Source organism: Elephas maximus, chromosome 9, assembly GCF_024166365.1.
Source record: "Elephas maximus indicus isolate mEleMax1 chromosome 9, mEleMax1 primary haplotype, whole genome shotgun sequence".
Lineage (NCBI taxonomy): Eukaryota > Metazoa > Chordata > Mammalia > Proboscidea > Elephantidae > Elephas > Elephas maximus.
In genome coordinates, this window is record NC_064827.1 from 62,327,611 (window position 1) to 62,339,641 (window position 12,031).

A 12,031-nucleotide genomic window follows, 5' to 3' on the forward strand; every position below is an offset into this window, starting at 1 on the left:
GAAGGCCACCTGATCAGGAATGCCTGCACTGACCTCTTTTATGAAAGAAAGATAAATCCGTGTTATGATTAAGCTATGGGTAGCTTTCTGTTTATCTTTTACAGCATCTACCTTTGTTGTTAGGTGCTGTCCAGTCCGTCGCGACTCATAGTGACCCTATGTACAACAGAATAAAACGCTGTCCTGCACCATCCTCTCAATTGTTGTTATGTTTGAGCCCACTGTTGCAGCCACTGTGTCAGTTCATCTCATTGAGGGTCTTCCTCTTTTTCACTGATCCTCTGCTTTAGCAAGAATGGTGTCCTTCTCCAGGGACTGCTCCCTACTAACAATGTGTCCAAATTATGTGAGATGAAGTCTTGGCAATCTGCTTCTAAGGAGCATTCTGGCAGTACTTCTTCCAAGACAGATTTGTGTGTGTTTCTGGCAGTCCATGGTATATTTAATATTCTTCACCAACACCATAATTCAAAGGCATCAATTCTTCTTCAGTCTTTATTCATTGTTCAAATTTCACATGCATATGAGACAACTGAAAACACAATGGCTTGGGTCAGGTGCACCTTAGTACTTAACGTGACATCTTTGTTTTTTTTTAACACTTTAAAGAGATCTTTTGCAGCAGATTTGCCCGATGCAATATGTGTTTAGATTTCTTGACTGCTGCTTCCATGGGTGTTGATTGTGGATCCAAGTAAAATGAAATCCTTAACAACTTCAACCTTTTCTCCGTTTATCATTATGTTGCTTATTGGTCCAGTTGTGAGGATTTTTGTTTTATGTTAAGGTGTAATCCATACTGAAGGCTGTAGTCTTTGGTCTTCATCAATAAATGCTTCAAGTCCTCTTCACTTTCAGCAAGGAAGTTTGTGTCATCTGCATATTGCAGGCTGTTAATGAGTCTTCCTCCAATCCTGATGCTGCTTTCTTCTTCATATTAGTCCTGCTTCTTGGTTTATTTGCTCAGCATACAGATTGAATAAGTATTATGAAAGGATACAGCCATGATACACACATTTCCTGATTTTAAGCCATGCAGTATCCCCTTGTTCTGTTGAATGACTGCCTCTTGGCCTGTGTACAGGTTCCTCGTGAGCACAACTAAGTACTCTGGAATTCTCATTCTTCACAATGTTGTCCATAAGTTGTTATGATTCACACAGCCAAATGCCTTTGCATAGTCAATAAAACAGGTAAACAACTTTCTGGTATTCTCTGCTTTCAGTCAAGACCCAACTAACATCAGCAGTGCTATCCTTGGTTCCATGTCATCTTCTGAATCTGGCTGGAATTTTGGCAGTTCCCTGTGGATGTACTGCTGCAACCACTTTTGAATGATCTTCAGCAAAATTTTATTTGTGCGTGATATTAATGATATTGTTTGATAATTTCTGTATTTCATTGTATATTTATTGAATAGGACAGCACATATCATCATTAGCCTGGGGTCCCCAAAGCTAGGCTCCCATCCTCACAAAGTAGCTTAACAGACCTCTAAGTTTCTTCTGAGGGCAATCGTCTCCCCCTAAAACACGTACCTTACTTTACGCCTATTAGTAGCTATGACATCCAATAACAGCAAGGGAGATAGTGAGGGGGCAGTTATGATATAGCACACTTACTATTTTGTCAGCATAAATTTGTCTACCCCTTTTACTATGTTAGGAGCCCTGGTGGTGCAGTGGTTAAAGCGCTCGGCTGTGAACCAAAAGGTTGGCGCTTTGAACCCACCAGCCGCTCCACGGGAGAAAGACGTGGCAGTCTGCTTCTGTAAAGATTTACAGCTTTGGAAAACCTATGGGGCAGTTCTACTCTGTCCTATAGAGCCATTATGAGTCGGAATCAACTTGATGGCAGTGGGTTTTTTGAGTTTTTGGAGTATCCAGCAGCCTCAAAGCCTCAAAAAGAAAGTAACCAATGTCCTAAATCACTGTTTAGAGGAGAGACAAACAGGAAGTCCACCTAATGAGAAACACCTGCACTGACCTATGAAGGAAAGATAAATTTGTATCAGGATCAAGCCGATAGCTTCCTGTTTATTAGAAAGTCTTCACAAAGTAACAAAATGCTATTCCGAAGATTTTATAAGAAAAATCCAATTTCTTGCACTCTAACTGCAAATACCGTTTAAATATCACTGAAATAGATAAATGAATATTGTAAATCATAAAGTTATTTAAGGAAAATAGATCTTGTTCTCTCTAAACACTTTTTGTAACTCATAATGTACAATACATTGTTAAAATAATCCCATAATTTTGATTTCTGATATTTTTCAGCTGGGCAGAAATAGTCAAGATTGCTTTGTTGGACTGGGCAAACAATAATTTAATTGACTAGAGTCAACTTTCTATAACTTTATTTTTATAACTTTCTCTAATTTGTGTAACTTTATTGCCTGATTCCCTGTGGGGATTGTTAAATCAGAGAAAATCACACTTCGGTTTCACTTCTGAAAACCTCTCAGTCACAGTGGCTGTGTTCCTTTGCTCTCAGATGGGAATGCTCACTCAGGACAATTCCCAAACAGGAACAAGCCAGGAGATTTTCTCTTCTTATCTCCTGCTCCAGCTGTTCCTGATTGTGATCAAGGCTAGAGGGTGATTTACTCAGGAGAATACTATCCCAAGCAGCACCATAGTCTTGTCTGTCCAACAGGTTGAAGATCTCCTGGGGAATCTGATGGTAGAAACAGGTATCTTGGGTCTTCTGGGTATTAATGATATCCCTTCTTTTCTAAGGAAACCTGAAGCAGCCTGAGGTCTTGTGATTCACGCATGACTGAGAGGGGAGAGGATTCTTCTCAGATGTTTCAAATGCATGAAGATTTCCTTTGTTTCCAGGCCTTGGCGCCAAGGCAAGGCCCAGGAATGAAACCAGGAGGGGCTGAAGAAAAACATCCCCAGGGCCATGAGCAGAGGCCAGGGCGTTGAGAACGTCAGTGATTCCACGAGCCGGCCGCAAGGGGGCGCGTGGCTGCCGTTAAACGGTGAGCGCCAGGCTTCCAACGGCCAGAAGAGGGCGCCGCTGAACTCGCCTGTGACCAACTGGCACCTCCAAAGGTGCGTGAAACGCCTTAGTCAGCTGAGCAGATGTGGGCGCTGCCTGTAGGACGAGAACAAGGGCTTTTCAGGAGGAGCGACTGCCCGTGGGAGGCCCTGTCGAGGCTTTGGGTTCAACTTGGGGTCTGGAAAACAGTGAGAAAAAGCTTCCTTTTCCAGGTCCTGACAGCTGAAGAGGCTTTGGCGAGGCAATTTTCTTAAATATTGAGCACAGAACCTTTGATTTTCTGGACTTTTCCCAGGTGTTTATTCTTTACCTTCTCGTGTAATATTTTAGCAAGATTTGTTTTAGAAAGTATCCATTTACTGAGGCACTTTTTAGCTCAAAAACATAACATGCTGTAGTTTTTTGCTTTTCAAATTCAGGATTGTTTCCAACACAAATTCAAAAAAAGGGAAACGCATATACAGTCAATACATTAATATACAAAACAGTGGGACCTCCCTGTCGAATAAACTGGGGACACACACCAGTGCCCATACCAGCCTTATTGGTACCTAAGGTCAAAGGGGAAATGGGAGTCCCTATGTATTTTATTAAATTTTTAACTTCACACAGTGTTGAAGTAGTTGAAAAAACATTTAAAAATTGAAAATTAAAGGCATTAATACAGCATTGTATTACATTTAAACATTTCATTTATACCACAGCTATAATTTATTGTGATTTTACTTTCCTTGCTTTAATGGAAGGAAATCCATCAATATTTTTAAAATGTTACTTATATCAATGGAAAGGATTGCCATGTTGGCAATTTCTTATGACTCAGTGACCGTCTTAAACTATTTTTAATTTCAGCTCACTAAAACTTTTTTCTCCCTACAGGACCCCACTGTGATTGGCATAATTTAAAGAATTCTCAAGGCCACTTCCAAATTGGTAAGCTTGCACTAAACAAAATTTGTTAATCAGTTTTAAAAGATCCAGTGACAGTGGTGATTTTATATCACAAATTATTGGTACACATTCTGCTAAAAACCATTTAACGTGAAATTTTTACAGAACTTGTCACGGAAACTCTGGTGTCGTAGTGGTTGAGAGCTACAGCTGCTAACCAAAATGTCAGCAGTTTGGATCCACCAGGAGCAACTTGGAAACTCTTATGGGGCAGTTCTACCCTATCCTATAGGGTGGCTATGAGTTGGGATCAATGTGACAGCAGTGGATTTGGTTTTTGGTTTGGTTTAATTTGTCACAATAATCAAGAAATGTCTAAGTGACTGCTTCTTGTAAATCAGATGTATTTGTTATAAAATAATCACTTCTCCAGATAAAATTTCCAGATTTGAAGATGCTTTAATTTCTCATGTTTTCATTTCTAATGTGGAATTAAGATGTCTTTTAATCCCCTGAACTCAATTTGATATGCACTTTTTCCAAAATAGTTAATGCTCTCATCTGGTGGTTTATATATTTCTAGTTTCCTTTCTTTTTCATTGATTTTCAAACTCAGGAATTATATTAATATCTCTTGCTAAAGTGTTAACAGTCTTCAAACATATTTTCAGAATTACTGTTTTTTTATTGTGAGCAAGTACTTTCTATTAAGCATGCGGCTTTACATGTAGTCATGATTTTTCGTTGGAAAGCTTTATTAACTTGTTCCACTTGGTTAAAAATATCTTCCTGCATAGGTAAATTGCATAGACATTTGTAATTTATTTGCATCGAAATGCTTTTCATTTCAGGGTGTGTGGTGGGTATCAAGATCAAGTGTAATCAATGCTCTTAGCACATGAAGACATTTCTCAATTAGAAAAAATATATCAAATTTAAAAATATGTTTACCACTAAATAAAAGAAACATGTCCCAAGGGCTGCAGGCGGTTAAGAGAAGTATTGTTGCAAAAAAGGAAACTACTATACAGTAAAAATATCCTACTAAGTGAGTCAGAAAGGAGTCCCTGGGTGCCACAAACGGTTAAGTGCTCCACTACTAGCCTTTACGTTGGCTAGTTCGAACCCACCCTTTGGCGCCTCAGAAGACAGGCCTGGCGATCTGCTTCAGAAAGGTCACAGCCTTGAAAACCTTATGGGGCAGTTCTCTTTGCACACATGGGGTCACCATGAGTCAGAATCAACTGGATGTCAACTAACAACAGCAACATAAAAGAAACATGTCATAGTGATGTTTCTATCAATCATGGATAATATCTGTTTAATCTTATTTTAATTATAGTATGTTCTTAATTCTTACGTAGTTTGAGAATACACAATAGTGTAGCCCATAAAATTTAAACATCCAATAATGAATTAAAAAATAACTTTCAATAAATGGCTATGTCTTGGGACAGAAAGAAACATTTCAATATATTGTTATATTTTTCTCCTGTGAGTTATTTCTTTAATAGGCCTAATTACAATCAACTGCCTACTGTTATTTTGTATAAATAATAACATTTATGGAAGAAAAAGGTAAATAATACAGAATAAGATATTATTTTTCATATTTCAGGTTAAAATAGTAACATGTGTATAATGGTTTATAGTAAATACTATGATGTGAGTTTTTTGTCTGGTATGGCTGTGTCCTGTCTGGCTCTCTGAAAAATTGGTCATCCGAAGACAAGATGCAGATTTCACAGAATCTGTTTCACACGTGGCTGGACATCTCCAAAGGAACAGTTCTGTAAAAAATGCTCTGCCGAAGAGTTGATGCATTGTGACTTGCTCCCATGTTCCGAAGAATCATTGTCTTTATTTTCTTTCCATGCATGTCTTTCAGTAATGATACAGCAGAATCAAATAATTGCAACTGCAAAGATTGGAAGAGTTTAAATTTCTGTGACTACTAGAACTTCATATTTCATCAAAATGCTTTTCTAAAACATAAGGGTTTTAAAAATATTCTGATATTTTAATAGGTAATGTTTTGCAGAAAGTGATAAAATCAAAGAAACAAAAAATAGCAGAAAATTTGCAAATTATTTTAGATGCCATTTTGTGCAGAAAATTATTTACTTCCTAGAGGAGCACAAAAAATTATTTAAGATCCAAATACTGGAATGTTTCTAAATTTAGTGACACAAATGAAACATTATATCGATATCACTAATCATATAGCTAATGATACAAAGGTATCCATGTCTTATTTGTATAATAAAATTCTGAATGAATTTGTGGTGTTACTAGGGAATCCTATCTGAAATACTAACAAGAATAAAGCAGCAAAACACTTTACTTTTTGATTGTATGACAGGTGGAGCCCATATTGAACGGGTGTGTCTATTATGTGTGTGTTAAGAATGGTGTCTTAACAATAGTTGGAAATTTTATTAACATTATTGAAACAAAACAAAAGTTTAGATATAATCTAAAACCCAAATCGAACTCCTTGTGAGCGAGTGGATTGACTCATAGCAACCCCATGTGTGTGAGAGTAGGACTGCTCCATAGGGTTTTCAGTGGCTGTAATCTTAAGAAAGTAGATCGCCAGGCCTGTCTTCTGTGGTACTGCTGGGTGAATTGAACCACCAATCTTTTGGTTAGTACTCAAGCACAAACTCTGCACCACGCAGAGGACCTGTTTACAGGTACAGAAATTAGGATTTCAACATATCTTTTGGGGGGCACACAATTCAATCTGTAATAGACATAGTATCGTTAAATATACTGATCATACATTCATCTTCCCAGATTTACTCGCTCTGTCACTCTGAACCTCTCTGAAAGATATAAAAGTTGCTTCTGGAGACCCAGCTAGGTTCTGGGAGTTAATGCACAGTGAAGAGACTGGAGTGGAGCTCTCCCTAAGCTTCCCTCCCCTCTAGCTGGAAAGGGTGCATCAGGCGGCCCCAGTGGTTTTCTTCCCTACTTATTTCATGGGGACTCCCAGGACACCTGTACCTCCTTTTTGCTAACTCCACTTCACCGTGGCTTTTCTTTTTTAACAGTCACTCCACACAGCCTTTACCGGTGTTGACCAAGACGACATGGATGTTTGGCCGAGGTGGCATCAGTGAGCTGAGGACTGGTCCAGGGCGAGCCAGGAACACCGCACCTTGTTACAAAGTGCAGGACCTACCTGTGCTGCATGAGCTGTGTGTGCCCCTGAAGGAGCGCTCCCCAGGCTCTGTCCGGCACAGGAAGATCACAGAGGGTGCCTCAACCCTGGCAGGCCAACTGTTTGCACCGAGGACAAGAGGCTGCACAGTGTCGTAAAGGATGGCTGTAAGGAGGGCACCCAAAAAGGGATTTGCCAGACCTGAAAACGTCCCTGCAGACATTGTCTTTATGCAGAAGGAGAAGGACACGTCTGCTGATATGGAACCACTGCACTCTACAGTATCCTCGACGGTCACCAGCAGGTGACGTTACTACCCAACACCGTCCCCTCACTCTCGGCCTCATTTTTCCAGGGTGCTTTGTTTGGCTGCTAGGGGAACATGTTCACCATGCTGGCTGGCTGATCTCTGGATCTGCAGTAATGCCATCAAGCCAGCCAGTGTGAAGACTCTCCATGGAAATGTGCTTCCCATCCTCAAGGTACACACACAACGGGGAGACCTCATTGTTGAGTTCAGAGTTAAACCACAGACATGATGGATACTTGCACTCACCTACCCTGTTACTAGACCCATGCCAACCAGCACAGTGCCAACAACACCAATAACCTCAAACTCACCCCTGTGCAATGTTCAGCCAGCACTGTGTCCACGTGGCACTGGAACTAGCCCTGTTCCTGACACCCTTCTTGGGGTCGGGCGGGGAAGGGGACGTGGCCCTGTCCAGAGGTCTAATACTGTGTTACCTAGGTTGGAAGTAAGTTCCCACTGTGGTGTCTGCAAAGCCATCCGAATACTTCTTGTGAATATGTTGAGTTTCCTTGTTTAAAGCTAAAACGGCACATGCTTCTCCCCCCACCCTCAGTTTTAGGAATAAGGCCTCTCTCCTGCTCCCCCTTCTCTTTGGCCTCCTCCTGTCAGGGAAAGGAAGAGGAAGGGAAGAGGTTGAGCAGAAGGGAAGTCTGGGCACCCTAAATGGGCCGTGGAGCAAGAGACACGTGTCTGTGGAGCCTGGTGTGTGCAGAGCCACAGCAGCCTCCCTGTCTGCTCCCGTATTCACTGGCAGAGCTGATGTTTCCTGTCCCCTGGTGTGCTACAGCCTGTGAGGGCAGAGGAAGGAGAAGCTGCCAGGCAGGGGGGAAGCAGTGAGGCCGCTAGAGCCTCCAGCGGGATGGGGATGGGCTCCTGGGGGCAGCTGGTGGTGGTTCCTTGCCAGTGGTCTCTATCACCCTCCCTGAGATTTCTGAGTCCACCCATCCCAAACTTCCACTCCGAATGTTGTGAGGTCTGACACACCTTGCATCTTAACCATCTGGAAGATGGTCAGGGCATTTCCAGCTGTATCAGGCCTTTGTGATCCCACTGCCCTCCCCCCACACAGCTGTGTTAGGTTAGAGGTTGTGAGGGAGCTGGGGAAAGTCTGGTTTAACCAGTCCTGGGGCGGGGGGGAGGGGGCGGGGGGCGGTTATTATTGTTTACTGTGAAAAGCTCCTGAGTTTTTACAATAATATTGTTACATTTTCTCTCAAAATTTATGCATTATGAAAAATACTGAACTTCTGAGCAGGTGCAATGAAGACAGGTAGAAATGGGTGGGTGTGCGTCAACACCGTCATCCTCCGCATTGCCCAGGTAGGTCACTTTTGAAGAGCCAAAGCTGGCCCTTAGCAAGAGCTGAAGTTGACTCTTCCATTTCCGCAAATCTTGGGATACCCTAAACATACACCCTGAGCAAAGCACAGACAGCGTTTGCTATTAGAAGAAAAAAACATCAGGGGCAGTCCTTGGTAATGATAAACAGAGACCATCCTCCTCAGAGATTTGGTAGCATACAGACTATTAGACTGTCTACGTGGAGGCAAACACTGCTTCCAGAGAATTTCCACCTCTAGATGAATGGGGTGGAGGGTGATTTTTGACTAACTAGATTAAAAATTCCCCAAAACAAAGCCTAGCAAAGTTGGGGGGTGGACAGAGGCACTGGGCCTCCTTGGCCCATTGCCTACCAGGGCAGCTCTGATGTCAGGGATCTTGAGCTCTGCACATAGGCTGACACTCTCTAGGTTTGGGCCATGGACCCTTTTGTCCATTCCCTGTTTTCAGTGGATAAAGGCACTGAAATAAACATCTCATTCTGTTTTTGTGTTTTATCCTTTGATGAACTTGTGGCAAAAACTGGCGCATCTTGTTCCCAAGGGTCTATGCTAATCCCTGCTTCTTCTCTCTGAGGTGGGAGGCCCTCACCCTGCCTCCCCTCTTTGTTCCTCTCCTGGTAAAGGTTTCTTAGGGTCCTCTTTCTCTTGAATGGGTGGTAGATGGCTGACCCGCTGGCTCCCCTCTGGTCTGAGGGACCTCTGTGAGCCTGTGAACAATGTTGAGGGATCCTCTCATGGCCATGGAATCTGTAGGATGGGGAAATTGCTGTGAGAAGCTGTTATCCTGAGAGAGTGCTGGTCAGAGGAGAGGGTAGAATCCAATGACAAAGGGGTGGATGGATGAGGGAGGGGCTCCAGAATCTGTGCTGTGGAAGCAGACAGAAGCAGGCAAGTGGTAGCGGTATCAGCTGGATCTCCGGACAGTGTGGAACCAGTGCCAAGAGTGGATCTGGAGGCGGAGAGGCACCTATTTAGTGGTGATGATAAAATGGAAAGTGAGGGGGTGGCATGGTCCAGTGGGAGGGTGGAGGCCAGAGAGAGTGACGACTGTGTGGATGCCGAGGTGACAGAGATGGAGCAGAACCTTCCCCCAGCTCCCACACAACAGAATGTCTGCTTCCATGGTTTCTCTGTCACACCCCTCAGAGCACAGATCTTGCTGTAACTGCTCCGGAAATTTACCCTCAAAAGGAAGCTTGTGCAGGTGCCTGTGGGAGGCAGGCAGTTCAAAGTGCATCCAGGAGCAGAATGAGGACAGGCGGCCCTTCAGGGGTCCCATTCCCCCACATCCCTGACTTGACACTCCTTTTATCCCTTGCTACCAGGCTGGCTTCTACATGCCCTTACCTTTGGGTTCTCCATATCAGGCCTGTGACGTGGCTACTCCGTGGGTCAAGCTAGGAGGAAGGACACCTGAAATAGTAGAGAATAATAACCACTTTTCCTGTAGAGAAAGTTGGTCCTGTGCCATCTTAGTGCCTTTCAGGTGAGCTTTCCAAGCTGGGAGGTTAATCGCCCAGGTGACAGAGGGCTCTGTGGTTTCTTGAGATTTGGATATAAGCCCTAGTACCCACTCTGACTTCTGCCCTACTCAGCCTGTTCTCCTAGGGTGGTGGTCTCATCTTTGCTGAGGGTTCCCAACCTGACTCCTCCCTGTTGCAATAACAATTTAGAAGAGTGGGGAGGGAAGAAACAAGTGCCAGTAGCTCTTCAGGGCTGGGCCTAGGTTCCCTTACCTAATTCATGTCTTTGTTTTGTCAAATGTTGGTAAATATGAATGCCACTGAATTCAGTAACGTGAGGGAATATCCCAACCCCTCACCAAAAATACAAGATGGAACCAAAGCCCAGCTCATTAAAATGCCAGAAAACCACGCCCATCCCCCATCATCTGAAGCCTGCTCCTTCCTCAGTAAGGGCGCAATGAGAATGTGGGGTCCAGGCTAGAGTTGCAGGCTCACACCACAGAGCCATTTTGCACCTCCAACCTTTCACTTTATATATCTGTGTGTGTATATCTGTATATACATATGTATATATATGTATTTTTTAAACAGTTGCCATTGAGTCTATTTGGACTCATAGCCACCCCATGTGTTTCAGATTAGAATATATATGTATAACAGAGCTGTGCTTCACGAGGTTTCCAGTGGCTGATACAGGTGTATACACGTACACGCATGTACACATATACTCATATAGATAGATATATATGCATATATATACATATATTTAAAATACAGTTTTCTTTATCCCTGTATACCAGATGTTAGATGGGTTCCTCTTTCTTCTTTTGAGATAGGACCCCACCTCAGCCTTCGTAGATCTGAAGATCTCACAGGAAAATTTTCTAATTATCTGCCACTACTTAAAAAAAAAAAAAAAAAAGATTTGGAAAGTATAATCCATAAAGTGCAAATATGTCCAGTATATAGCATGATCGATTTTTCACACCCTGAGTATTCTGAGAAGATACTGTCCCTCTTGACACTGATTTCCTAAGGCCTGGAGGCTTCTGGATGTTCCTGTCACTAATGATGAGCATCTCTTCTGTCCCACCCCACCCCCTTCAAGGGTGACTCCTGCCTGGCCTCTCACAGCACTGATTATTTCTTTCCTGTTGTTGTTTTACTCATTTAATCTTCACAGTAACCCTAAGGGTTAAATGTGATTGTTATGCCCATATCACTGATGAGGAAACTAGAGCACATAGGGGCTGTTACTTGCCAACATCACACTGCTGGCAAAAGACAGATCTGGGATCCAACCCAGGAACTCTACCACTTAAGTCACATACTTTATCTTCTAAACTGTGCTGTGAAAAATATCATGGCAGGCTGGAAAAACAGTCCAATTCAGTGCAATTAGATGTGTTGAAGAATAACCACTAACCTCCACATAGCACTTTGTAGATGGTTTGAGTTATATCTTCTCTCTTGGATTTCAGCACCCTGGGGGAGGCCTGAGGCTCAAAGTAGGGAAGGGCCACAGCTGCAAAGTAGAAGAGTCAGGTTTGGGTCCAGGACAAATTTTTTGTTGTTGTTAGTTGCAGATGATCCACTTCTGACTCATGGCAACCTTGTGTATAACAGAAGGAAACATTGCCTGGTTCTTGTGCCATTTTTATGATTGCTATGTTTCAGTCCATTATTTTGGCTATTGTGCCAATTCATTTTATTGATGGTTCCATCGTTTTCACTGACCCTCCAATGTACCTAACATATCTTTTTCTAGCTATTGGTCTTTCCTAACGACGTGTCCAAACAAGCAAGCAAAGTCTTGCCATCCTTGCTTCTAAGGAGCATTCTG

General features: G+C 42.7%; 1 long non-coding RNA gene across 1 annotated transcript; it reads left to right on the top strand.

Annotated features, from left to right (window-relative positions):
* The first annotated feature begins 2,593 nt into the window (after positions 1 to 2,593).
* LOC126082798 (uncharacterized) lies at positions 2,594 to 8,484 on the top strand. The gene is made up of 3 exons (XR_007518656.1): positions 2,594 to 3,304; positions 3,889 to 3,942; positions 6,957 to 8,484. It is a non-coding gene; the product is annotated as an uncharacterized LOC126082798 (long non-coding RNA).
* Positions 8,485 to 12,031: the final 3,547 nt, after the last annotated feature.